The sequence below is a fragment of the Triturus cristatus genome, chromosome 11 (assembly GCF_964204655.1).
Source record: "Triturus cristatus chromosome 11, aTriCri1.1, whole genome shotgun sequence".
Classification (NCBI taxonomy): domain Eukaryota; kingdom Metazoa; phylum Chordata; class Amphibia; order Caudata; family Salamandridae; genus Triturus; species Triturus cristatus.
Genome location: NC_140594.1, coordinates 67,253,884 through 67,267,111, shown reverse-complemented (window position 1 = coordinate 67,267,111; position 13,228 = coordinate 67,253,884).

The following is a 13,228-nucleotide window of genomic DNA, read 5'->3' as shown; positions in this document are numbered from 1 at the left end:
CTGCTACCCTAACAAGGAGGGACTTCCCAAAAGAACAGGAACTGATCTAGAAAATGAAGTATATGGATTAGGTAACTTTACACTTCATCTCATGATCCTGAATGTTGAATCCGAAGCTACACCAATCTTGCCCGCTATGTCAGTATTTCTAGTTAGAGGCGAATTATGTGTAAGAAAGAATGGTTCAATACACATGGGCCATAGTAAATGTACCACTGTAATAGAATTCAGTGATAAAGGCAAGTCTACATTTAGAGCTTCTCGTCACTCTTACTTCATCTGTGGTCACACCGCATACATACGCCTACCCCTAGATTGGGATGGTACCTGTTACATTGCATTCCTTCTGCCACCTGTTTTCCTAGCCCCGCCTGATTACCATAGGAATACCCATTTAGTACACAATAGACAGCAGAGAGATCTCCCGATTGTCGACTACACCGAAACCGCATGGGAGCAATACACAGATTTCAATAAAGGTTTCTTTCCCTACATAGGTACAGTCACTAATAGTAAGCTGATACGTAGATTAACTAGAACCCTTGAAGCAGTAGTGAATGAAACTACTTCCGCCTTAGGCAACTTAACAGAGGAGCAGTCTGCGATGCGGATTGTTGTTCTTCAAAATCGTCTTGTCCTTGACGTCATTCTGGCCGATAGGGGCGGAGCTTGTAGGGTCATCGGATCAAGTTGCTGTGTTTTCATACCAGAAAACGCGCCGTCAGTATATAAGGCCATAACTCGACTTCATAAGATCGTAAGCCAGATACACCAGAATCCAGGCACCTGGACTTGGTCCGGTTGGTTCTGGAGCGTGTTGTCAGCCTGGGGATGGAGGATCCTATCCTTCCTAGGTATTGGCTTTCTCATACTATTCAGTTGTTGCTTATGTCTACAATGTGGGCCAGCGATTTTTGGTCTGTGTGCCACATCGTGTATCCCGCCTTCAAATTTTCATTCAAGATTCCGGAAGAAGAAAGAAGAACAAATGATGCTATATGAACAGATTGATGGATTGATGAAGATGGATATTTCATAAGGGTCCGTAGGGGACAAGGAGGGAATGAGGAAATATGAATTTTATGACCAGTTATGTCCCCTATCTTAGACCCCAACGGCTCCATGTACATGCTACAAGTACATGTATGTTCCCTCCAGTTCCAGCTATGAAGACGCAAATGCATGTGCGTCCAACGTCAACATGTCCTCTTTCAGATCCGCCATGAATGGGTCAAATATTCCATTCCTAAGTATGATTGGCCACCGACTTTATATGGTTCACTTTTCTAGTTTTACAGTTCAGGCGAGTAGGCCCCGAATTCTGTCATCAAGCCTTTTTCTGCTTCTGCCTCTGAAATGCTCCAGCCTGGACCTGCATCCGTGTCCATGAACTTTGTCTTACTCTCTGCGCGGCTAACGGTGCCTGACGCGGCCTGTTGCCTGCCAAAAAAAAAACTGTATTCAGCCTTCAAGTTATCTGCTCCGCTCCTCATCCAATGCATTCCTGTCTAGTAGTTTAGGTAAACATCCTTCCAGCTACCGAGCAAAGGGCCCGGCCTCGCTGTCTTTATGCAAGTAATTCATAGCCCCTGTTACCATGGAAGATTCCTGCCCCCTCGCATCTCATGTAGACACATAGACGCTTGTACATGCACTAACAGTCAGTATAGAATAGATTCCGTCCGAGAGACCTTTCCTTTTGGATAAAACAGTTCCTTAAACAAAGATATTAGATACGATTTGGGATTAGGTTGACCTGACCCCCCAGACTTCTGTCTCCACATGTAGAGCTAAATGTCAATTCCCCTTCACCCTCTAGTTGCACGTCAATCACACGTCATGCGGCTGCGCGCGCATCTCTGCCAAATATTTCTGCTGACACTGCAGGATTCTCTTATGGATCCACCCACTTGTGACATCATTGTAAATGACGTTTCTAGTATACACCTGTATTTACGCCTATTTTCATTACGTATGTGTATTCTTATCTGTATTATCAGCTGTTACGCCTCCTGCATCTGTCTTAATGCAATGCTTTTCATATATATATTGTTACCTGTCAATAATGTATTGCCTATCCCTTCCTGAACCTTCGTGGTGATGGAATATGATTGCCTGGTTCGAACCATAATTCCTTTGTAAGGAATAAAGCCCTTTTCAGAACCTCTAATACCACGGATTCTGCCTCTTATTTTGACTGAGTTATTCTTACTAGACTTTACCGCATAAAAAATAGTACAGGTAATTTAAATATTTACCACACCGCTTTGTTCGCCATAAGTTGGCAGGGTATGCTCAGACGTGAGTCCCTTGCTCACTTTGCCACTGGATTCAAGCAAGCCTGGCTGAAGACGGCTGAAATGCCAGAAACCGGTCCTAGGAAGCTTGTTTCCGGTCCAGGGAAGGCATGGCTTGGCAGTTCGGGCTGGACTGTTCCCATGAGGCACAGGGTCAGACTGATTTGCATATGGCCATGTCTTAACTGGGGTGGCAGAGTGGGCTAAAGAACGGTGATGGATCAAACCCAGATCTGTTGACTGGGTGTGAGTGTTTGATTGGTTCTGATGCTCCGTCCATCACCACCCCCTTTTGTACCGCTTTGATACCCTCGGGAGAGCACAGTCGATGAACTGTGCACCGGCCCTGCTCCAGAGCTGATGCCCTCGGGAGAGCACAGTTGATTAACTGTGCACCGGCCCTGCTTCAGAGCTGATGCCCTCAGGAGAGCACAGTCGATGAACTGTGCACCGGTCCTGCTCCAGAGCTGATGCCCTAGGGAGCGCATAGTCCATGAACTGTGCACCGGCCCTGCTCCAGAGCGGATGCCCTCAAGAGAGCACAGTCCATGAACAGTGCACCTGCCCTGCTCCAGAGCTGAAACCATCGGGAGAGCACAGTTGATGAACTGTGCACCGACCCTGCTTCAGAGCTGATGCCCTCGGGAGAGCACAGTCCATGAAAAGTGCACCGACCCTGCTCCAGAGCTGAAGCCCTCGGGAGAGCACCATTGATGAACTGTGCACAGGCCCTGCTTCAGAGCTGAAGCCCTCAGGAGAGCATAGTTCATGAACAGTGCACCGGTCCTGCTCCAGAGCTGATGCCCTCGGGAGAGCACAGTCCATGAACTGTCCATGAACAGTGCACCGGTCCTGCTAAAAAGCTGAAGTCCTCGGGAGAGCATAGTCCATGCACTGTGCACCGGCCCTGCTCCAGAGCTGATGCCCTCAGGAGAGCACAGTCGATGAACAGTGCACCGGCCCTGCTCCAGAGCTGAAGCCCTCGGGAGAGCACAGTCCATGAACAGTGCACCGGCCCTGCTCCAGAGCTGAAGCCCTCGGGAGAGCACAGTCCATGAACAGTGCACCGGCCCTGCTCCAGAGCTGATGCCCTCAGGAGAGCACAGCCTATGAACTGTGCACCGACCCTGCTTCAGAGCTGAAGCCGTCCGGAGAGCACAGTCCATGAACAGAGCTGAGGCCCACAGGGCGAGCAGTGTTCATCAGCCCTGCTCTAGGGTTGAAGCCCAGAGGGGAAGCAGTGTCTAGTGAATCAAAGGTGCACAAGCCCTGCCCCAGAGCAGTCACGTGTATAGCTATGCACACTATGTTTGGATGGTGTGAAGGGCACCCAGTTCACAACATAAATGTTGACTAGAAATACATGACCTCGCAGAGTCCAGTAGGTCACGCACAGTAGCTGCATTCAATGAACAGCATATGCACGTGAGGCTGCCACTCACAATAACGGCCGCACAGCGCCCATTCCAGGAACCGTACCATACTTGTGCATCTGCATTACTAAAAACACAGCCAACAATCGTCGTATGTGGTGGTAATTGTTGGCCGCAGTTTATTACTTATTACATAGTCACACTTGTACAATTCCCCCTGACATCCCCTTGGAGGCCGGGGTCATAAATCATGTCATACATTATTGCCAATGCGATATCGCGCATTGTCAGCTGGACATCATAAATCATGGGCCATAAATCATTATCCATCATAAATCATTCTGTTGGCCCTTCCTTTGTTGCCATAAATCACTCTGCCTGATCACCATAAATCAGCAGCCATAAATCATGGGTCATAAATCATCGCTATGTCATAAATCATTCTGTCACCTGCCATCAGAATTTCGTGGTCATAAATCATTCTGCATGAGCATCATAAATCATCAGCCATAACTCATGGGTCATACATCATTGGTATGTCATAAATCATTCTGTCACAATCTGTCCTCATTCCGCTGTCATAAATCATTCTGCATGAGCCTCATAAATCATCAGCCATAAATCATCGGCTGGCCATAAATCACTGGTTTGTCTTGTTTGCTCATTTGCAACTCCTAGGGTCGTAAATCACCCTGACAGCTCGTAGATTGTTCTTTGTTGTTAACCACGCCCCTTTGCGTGTGGGGGGTAGCCTTTTCCCCGGAGTTAGGCCCCAACTCGCTACCTTGTTAGTCTCTTTTGTGCCCCACCTTCTGGCGGGGGCTGGGCTGCGAGCGCCGTCTCCGTTTGCTACCCCGATTTTGTTAGGCGCACTCACCCTGCCGTGCGGCATCCCAAAGTGAGTGGCCCTCCTTCTACACACCGCCCCGTCGGTGTGCTCCCATACAGACCAAAACACTCGTTGTTTCCGCCACGCCGCCAGGGAGGCTCACGTCTTCCTGCGGCTCCCCCCACATCTGGTCAGCTCCGACGGTGTCCTTCTTCGGTGTCGTACAGTACTGTCTCCTCCCGCCATGGGTATACATGAAATCAAAATTGAGAGACAGTCAGATGCCTCTTTGGAGGCGTAATACAGTATACCTTCATCACACAGCATCCTCTATTGTGCCCCTGTCCGACAGTGTTTAACTACCGCTCTGATTTTCGTTTTTTGACGTTTTTTTTTTTTTTTTTTAAACTCTGACATCCCACACTCTGCTGCACCTTACAGGTAGGCAGTACGGTTGCGCCGATTGCTTGTTCTGGGCCCGCCCAAACTCCGAATCTACAGTGGCGGCACTACATATGTTCCGAACTTATGCTTCGAAATCTGACCTCGCCCTGCCCTCGTGATCCGCATATTATACGGTCTTTGCAGCAGGTATGCTAACACAAGCCCTGTGTCACTGCAGACCAGCCTTCCCTGTCTGGTGCTTGATCCATGCCTACCAGAAAAGCGCTCATTTTACAGGCGCCTAGTGGCTGGGGCGCACGGTGCTGGAAGTCACCCACAACCGTTGGCGGCGCTCCCATGATATGCAAGTGGCTGCTGCAGGGGGGAGCGACGCCTTATATCTCCCCTTCTCTTCTCCCCATTGTTCTTGGAAGGTGAGGGGGTGGGCGCCTGAGGGCGTTTCGCCCTGCGGCGCTTCCCGCCGACGAGAACCGGTTTGTTCCTTGCCGGGCTCTGGCGGCCATTATGGCGCCGGCCCTTGAGCCCCCTTCGGGGGCGGGCTCTGCTAAAGTCGCTCTTCCGCAAACCCCGAGTGCACTAGTGAACTTCCCTGGTGAGACGTGTGATCTGCGACACAGTCCTGTCCCTCCCCGTGCACCGAAGCTGCCAGTGCACATGTAAACTCCCTTCACAAGGTCTGTGATCTCTGAGTTTGCCCGTCTCCAGAGCCTTGAACCCCCGGTGCTTGTGACCTTCTCCCAGGAGCCGTGTTACTGTGATCTCTACTTGGACCCCTCTACTGTTCCTTGAAGCCCTCACTCCACAAGTGAACTCCGCTCAAGAAGTGTGAGAGCTCTCACTTATCCATCGTGTCGGTAAACCTCCAGAATACAAGTGAGCTCCCTCGGGCTGAGCGTGATCTCACCCTCAGTCCCTCGCATGTGCCTTGGTGCACCTAGTGCACAAGTGAGTTCCCCTCGAGAACCTCCGATACCCACTCGCTCCCCTCGCCCGTGCCTTGAGCTCTCCCCTCACCCATGGGGGTGGGGCCTGAGGGGAGGGTCGCCTCTTATCTCCACCTCTGCCCTTGACGTAAACCCTCCTCGTGCAAAAGTGAGCTCCTGTGACGAGTCGTGTTGTCTCCCGCTCAGCCCCTTCGCCCTTGTCCTGAAGCTATCAGAGCAAAAAAGTGAATTTCCTGCACAAGGAGTATGAACTACCTCCACTCAGCCCCTCCCCAGTGCCTTGAGGTCCCCTATTGCACATGAGCTCTCACGTGGCGTGAGCTCGTCCACTCCCTCAACTCTCTTGCGCCTTGTATTCCAGTGCACTGGTGCGCTTCCCTCCCCAGGCCTCTCACACCCCTCAAGGCTCTGTTTCTCACCTGTGCCTTGAAGCCCCACAGTGCCCATGTGAGTGTGAGCTCTGCTCCCCACCCCCTATGGGTTAACGCCCCAGTGCACGTGTGAGCTCCCCTCACGAAGCCTCTGATCTTGGACTCGGCTCCCCGCCCCCTGTGCCTTGAAGCCCCACAGTGCCCACGTGAGTGTGAGCTCAGCTCCCCGTCTCCTGTGCCTTGAAGCCCCGCAGTATTGATGTGAGCGCCTACGCAGTCTCTCCTACGCGTTAAAGCCCCAGTGCACACTTGAACGGGCCTCAAGAGACGCGTGATCTCTCACTCAACCCCTGTCGTGCCGTGTGACACGAGGTTCCGCGTGCACAAGTGAGCTGCACTCACCTCCCGTGACCCCGCAGAGGTCGGACACGTAGAGGTTCACAGGGAGGTCAGTCAGCACGTCTCGCTGTCTGACGTGAGTGATCCCTCCGGATGCTCAGCTGGCGCGCGATAAATCTGACATTATATCACATGACATCATCTTCAGCTGTCCTGGCACTGGGTGTGAACGAGACAAGCATAGACACGGTGACGACTACACTGAGCAGCCAGACCGGGGCGGAGAGGGGGCTCATGGTTTATCTCACAATAACATCAGGTCACTCTGATGTGTGAGGGAGCTCCGTCTCATTAGCTCCATCTCATGGGTGTGAGAAGCTCCGCCTCTGAGGTGTGAGGGAGCTGCTTCTGTGAGGTAGAAGGGAGCTCCATCTCTGAGGTGTGGGAAGCTCCGCCTCTGAGGTAGAAGGGAGCTCCATCTGTGAGGTGTGGGAAGCTCCGCCTCTGAGGTGTGAGGGAGCTGCTTCTCTGAGGTAGAAAGGAGCTCCATCTCTGAGGTGTGGGAAGCTCCGCCTCTGAGGTGTGATGGAGCTGCTTCTCTGAGGTATAAGGGAGCTCCATCTCTGAGGTGTAGAGAGCTCCGCCTCTGAGGTGTGATGGAGCTGCTTCTCTGAGGTATAAGGGAGCTCCATCTCTGAGGTGTGGGGAGCTCCATCTCTGCGGTGTGAAGGTGTTGCCCCCCTAAATTCTAAGGGACCTCCGTCCATGATATCTGAAGGAGCTCCGTCCCTGAGGCATGAGGGAGCTCCGTCTCTGAGATATGAGGAACAGGGGCAAGAGCGAGGCAGAGGGAGAAAAGGGTGCACTTCTGCAACCCTGCCAGATCTGATTGCTGAGGAAAGGAAGCTTGCACTTCTGCAGCCCTGCCATACAAGTCCACAGAGGAAAAGAAGCTTGCACTACTGTGGTCCTTCCATACCTGTTCACCGAGAAAGGGAAGCTTTCACTTTGTGGCCCTTATACCTATTCGCCGAGAAGGAAATCCTGCACTTTTGCGCCCCTGCCATACCTGTTCACTGAGGAAGAAAAGCTTTCACTTCTGCGGCCCTGTCATACCTGTTTCCCGAGAAAAAGGCACTTGCACTTCTGCGACCCTGCCATACTTGTTCGTCAAGGAAGGGAAGCTTGCACTTTTGCCATACATGTTTGCAGAGGAAGGGAAGCTTGCATTTCTGCGACCCTGCTATACCTGTTCACTGAGGAAGGGAAGCTTGCACTTCTATGGCCCAGCCATACCTTTTCGTCGAGAAAAGAAAGCTTGCACTTCTGCGGCCCTGCTATATTTGTTCGCCGAGAAAGGGAAGCTTGCACTTCTGCTACACCTGTTCGCTGAGGAAGGGAAGCTTGCACTTTTGCAGCACTTCCATACCTGTTCATTGAGGAAGGGAAGCTTGCACTGCCGCAGTCCTGCCATTCCTATTCTTCGAGGAAGGGAAGCATGCACTACCAAGGCCTTGCCATATCTGTTCTTCGAGGTAGGAAAGCTTGCACCTCTGCGGCACTGCCAATCCTGTTTGCCAAGGAATGGAAGCTTGCGCTGCCGCTGCCCTGCCATACCTGTTTGCTGAGGAAAGGAAGCTTGCCATGCCATGGCTCAGCCATTCCTGTTCACCGAGGAAGGGAAGCTGGCACTGCTGCGGCCCTGGCATACCTGTTAATGAGGAAGGGAAGCTTGCAGTGCTGTGGCCCTGCCATACCTGGTTTTCAAGGAAGGGAAGCTTGCACTGCCGTGGCCCTGTCATACCTGCCATTAAGGAATGGAAACTTGCACTGCTGTGGCACCTAGATATCTGTTTTCCAAGGTAGATAAGCTTGCGCTGCCGCAGCCCTGCCGTACCTGTTCATTGAGTAAGAGAAGCTTGCACTGCTGACGCCTCGACTGCATCTGTTTTGTAAGTGAGAAATGTGTGAAGCTTCTGCTGCTCCTGTTTGAGTGAGGGAGGGGAGCATTCCTGTTCCCTGTGTTTATTGTTTAGTTTTAGATCATGTCAACAAGACACAGGGGGCTTCAAAGCTTTTTATATAGAAGATGGATACAGGCATAGCAAAACAGCAAAAACCACAAATAAAAAGTAAACATTATATAGTTCAGGGAAACTTGATCAACGTTTAATAGTAGTTAAAAGACTGTGAAACAACAAATTTAGAAATATGGGGCAGGTAGGCAAGTCATTCGGTGGTACAACGTTGCAAACACTTTTACCTAACCACATGTATACATTGAAGCTGATTAAAACATTCCTGAGGACGTGCAATAAAGCCTGTCTGTAATTCATCATAAGGAAGCGAGCGAGAGCTGTGGTGTTCTTTTCTCCGCTAAGGAGTTGGTGCTGGCGAGAGACAGTTTCACTTCTCAAACCTGTAGGTTGCGTTGAAACAGGAAATGTTTCACTTCCGTTCTTTAAGGTGAAGAAGAACCGGACAGGAGAGAGGATCTGTGGCGCGAGGAACCTCTAGATCCCCCCGAAAAGGACTGGACCTTTCTTGAAGGAAGGTGGCTCATGGTGAGTCTCTGTCCCCCAGGACTGGTCTATATCTGCGGCCAGCATGTGATGCCCATGCTTAAATCTTGTGACGACATAAGGACTGTACAGCGGCTCCGAGATCAGACTCTGTGATATAAGGTTTGTTGTGTTTGACAAATTCAGATAATCCTCTCTACCTCGGCGGCGATTCCGTGTTGGAATTTGTAGTCCATGCTTGCAGTGTTAAAAAAAAAAAAACTACAAGTCCCACAATGCAACATTCAATTGCCTGAAAGGTCTGAGGTGGCCTAAAGTTTTACAAATGGAGGTGCACTGAACATAATACAAAAAGTCCAAATTGTTTTCTTTCTTTTTGTCTTTTATTTCAAAATCGACAATGGTGCACAAAGACAGCCAGCGCGTTTCGTTCCTCAAAAACCAACAGTTTTTTTAACTTCATCAGGGCTTAAATGGTAACGAAAGAGTATATATGTATCTCACGCCAAGGTAATAACACTCGGTGATTCATAAAGTACAGAAATCGTCTCCAGACAATGTTTGATAACAGACCTAATAGATCATACTGCCAATCAATTTTGTAGAAGCTAGTAATTGATGATAATAATTGCTTGTGACAAATATTGGCCCTATACTTCGGCAATATCAACACCTTCAATAGTGCAAAACCAGATAGGAATACAATTATTCCATGCTTAATGCCTGTTCCAAAAGTTAAGGTTATATTTCCAGCATCGAATGGTGCGGCCACCATGATAAACGGTCACGTCTTCCTACTTGATTTCTGTACTTTATGAATCACTGAGTGTTATTACCATAGCGCGAGATACAAATATACTCTTTCGTTACCATTTAAGCCCTGATGAAGTTCCAAAAACTGTGGGTTTTTGAGGAACAAAATGCTTTGGCTGTCTTTGTGCACCATTGTCGATTTTGAAATAAAAGACGATAAGAAAATAAACAATTTGGACTTTTTGTATTATGTTTAGTGCACCTCCATTGTGGGAATCTGTAACCAGAGGCACCAAAAGGTGACACGTGCCGGAGTACTGTGCACGACAATCCTGATAAGGCAGCAGTGAGATAGTGAAGTGCTAACCGATTGGTCCGTCACCTTGTTTCTATTTTCTGGTTTATTGTAGGGATGTATGACGTTACAACGCACACTTTTACAACGCATGCACTTACAACGCATTTTTTACAACGCATAATCCATTACAACGCATGACTTTACAACGCAGGACACTACAACGCATTTTTAAAAAATACCTTTACAACGCATTACCATTACAACGCATACTACCTTTACAACGCATACCATTACAACGCATAATATTAAATTACATTTAAGGTAAGTATTAGATAGTATAGGGGTAAAAATTACTATTCTAACTCCAGGGGGTGCAACAGTAAGGTAAGTGTTGGATAGTGTAGGGGTAAAAATGACTATTCTAACTCCAGGGGGTGCAACAGTAGGGTAAGTGTTGGATAGTGTAGGGGTAAAAATTACTATTCTAACTCCAGGGGGTGCAACAGTAGGGTAAGTGTTGGATAGTGTAGGGGTAAAAATTACTATTCTAACTCCAGGGGGTGCATCAGTAGGGTAAGTGTTGGATAGTATAGGGGTAAAAATTACTATTCTAACTCCAGGGGGTGCATCAGTAGGGTAAGTGTTGGATAGTATAGGGGTAAAAATTACTATTCTAACTCCAGGGGGTGCATCAGTAGGGTAAGTGTTGGATAGTATAGGGGTAAAAATTACTATTCTAACTCCAGGGGGTGCATCAGTAGGGTAAGTGTTGGATAGTATAGGGGTAAAAATTACTATTCTAACTCCAGGGGGTGCATCAGTAGGGTAAGTGTTGGATAGTATAGGGGTAAAAATTACTATTCTAACTCCAGGGGGTGCATCAGTAGGGTAAGTGTTGGATAGTATAGGGGTAAAAATTACTATTCTAACTCCAGGGGGTGCATCAGTAGGGTAAGTGTTGGATAGTATAGGGGTAAAAATTACTATTCTAACTCCAGGGGGTGCATCAGTAGGGTAAGTGTTGGATAGTATAGGGGTAAAAATTACTATTCTAACTCCAGGGGGTGCATCAGTAGGGTAAGTGTTGGATAGTATAGGGGTACAAATTACTATTCTAACTCCAGGGGGTGCATCAGTAGGGTAAGTGTTGGACAGTGTAGGGGTAAAAATTACTATTCTAACTCCAGGGGGTGCAACATTAGGGTAAGTGTTGGATAGTGTAGGGGTAAAAATTACTATTCTAACTCCAGGGGGTGCATCAGTAGGGTAAGTGTTGGATAGTATAGTGTAATATTATGCGTTGTAATGGTATGCGTTGTAATGGTAGTATGCGTTGTAATGGAATGCGTTGTAAAGGTAGTTTTTAAAAATGCGTTGTAGTGTCATGCGTTGTAATGTCATGCGTTGTAATGGATTATGCGTTGTAAAAAATGCGTTGTAATGGTAGTGCGTTGTAAAAGTTGCGTTGTAAAGGTTGTTCCCCTATTGTAGGCCTAAAGTTTTACATATGGGATTGAGCCAATTTAGTGCGCTCTGAAAAGGAAACTATTGGTTTCAATTTCAAATATTTGTTGATTTAATCAAAGACTAATCAGAAAAGTGTAGGAGTGAGTGGAAAAGGTTTTTGAAATACAGCTGTTCACATCTCTATGCCTAGGGACATTTACATTCCTGTAACAGAAAAGGGAAAGTTAACACATCTCTGCGGAATTCCGCAGAGTTACATAAAATCTTTTTTCCGCGAGCTGGCAAAATTATGCATGTTGCGCTGCTCGTGCTGATTTTTAGCACCGAGAATTTGTTCTGTGTTGTAACATCAGCGCAAAGGGCAGCACCCGGCGTGCCAGAGGGCGCTGCTTTTTTCTGCCACTCAAGTATAATTTCTACTTGAGCGGTGGCTTTCTCAACAGAAACGGTCGAGACCTGCTGCACACGCCCGAGTTGAGAAATCTCACCAGGAGGCGTTCTAGCGCTTGAATATTGCCCTATGGGACACAAATTCTTGCTTGAGCTCACCAGCGTAACTTTGGCGAGCCTTGCTGAAACGGCCAGAACTCCACATTTCAAGCCGACCACAAAGTGGGCAAAACTCCACGAGTCCACTGGTGGAGCAGAATTCTTCACCCACCCCTACATCACAGTACACTTGAGCCACTCCTCCATTTTTAGACAACAGGATTCTGCTTTCTTGCATTTGTGGTTTTGCTTTCCCAATAATAAATTTAGGCCTACAAGTGCAAGGGTAGTAGGGCAGCTGCATAAACAAAGCTTGGCAAAGCCAGCAGGCCTGGCTTTAATAAGCCAATGCATGCAGTATAAGTAAATTAGATTGAACCAAACAAGATGGCTCTAGTAGGTTGGACACAGAGGCCTATAATTTTAGAGTAGTCCCCCTTGCAGTTCAATGTAAGTTCTCGAGTGGAGGTGGAAAAATTCCACAAACCGCTAAAGATTAGCATTAGGTGTGGGAGTATTACTCCACTGGGCTAGACCAAGACGTGATTGACAGCGTCTCAAGCCAATGGTTGAAAGAGGCTGAATTAAGAATGACAATGGTTGAAGAGGCAGCTCCACAGCCCTCTCTGAATATTGTTAGCAATAGGGCCATGTAAAAGCTTTGCTGTCAACACCTGGACCTATTATATTAGGACCAACAGACCATGTTGCCATGGGGCCAGGTGTTAACTCTGGGCAATAGGAAACCTTTCCTCCACTACACCCAGCCTGCACGAGGAGCACTCCTCACATCCAGGCTTGGAGGGGCACACTTCCCTGTTTACCTGCTCCAATAACTCTCCTCCCCAGGCGGCGATCTGCAGATTAGCTCCATTAGGTAGAACACAATTATATGGGCTGATGGAATAATGCTCCTGCTTTTTCGATGCATTTTAAAAGCAGCTTGGGATTCATAAAGGAGCCCTCTGAATCTTATTAAGAGTCTTCGGCAATCATTTCTGCAGCCTCCAGCCTGCACCAGCCACGGCTTCTGCCCATTCCGTGCTATTAACCTAAATAGGACGCGGAACAGGCTTCGGCCCCTGATGGGAGCGCAGGCGTCTCCGCCACGCGAAGCGACATTACGGCGCACCATTCTCTG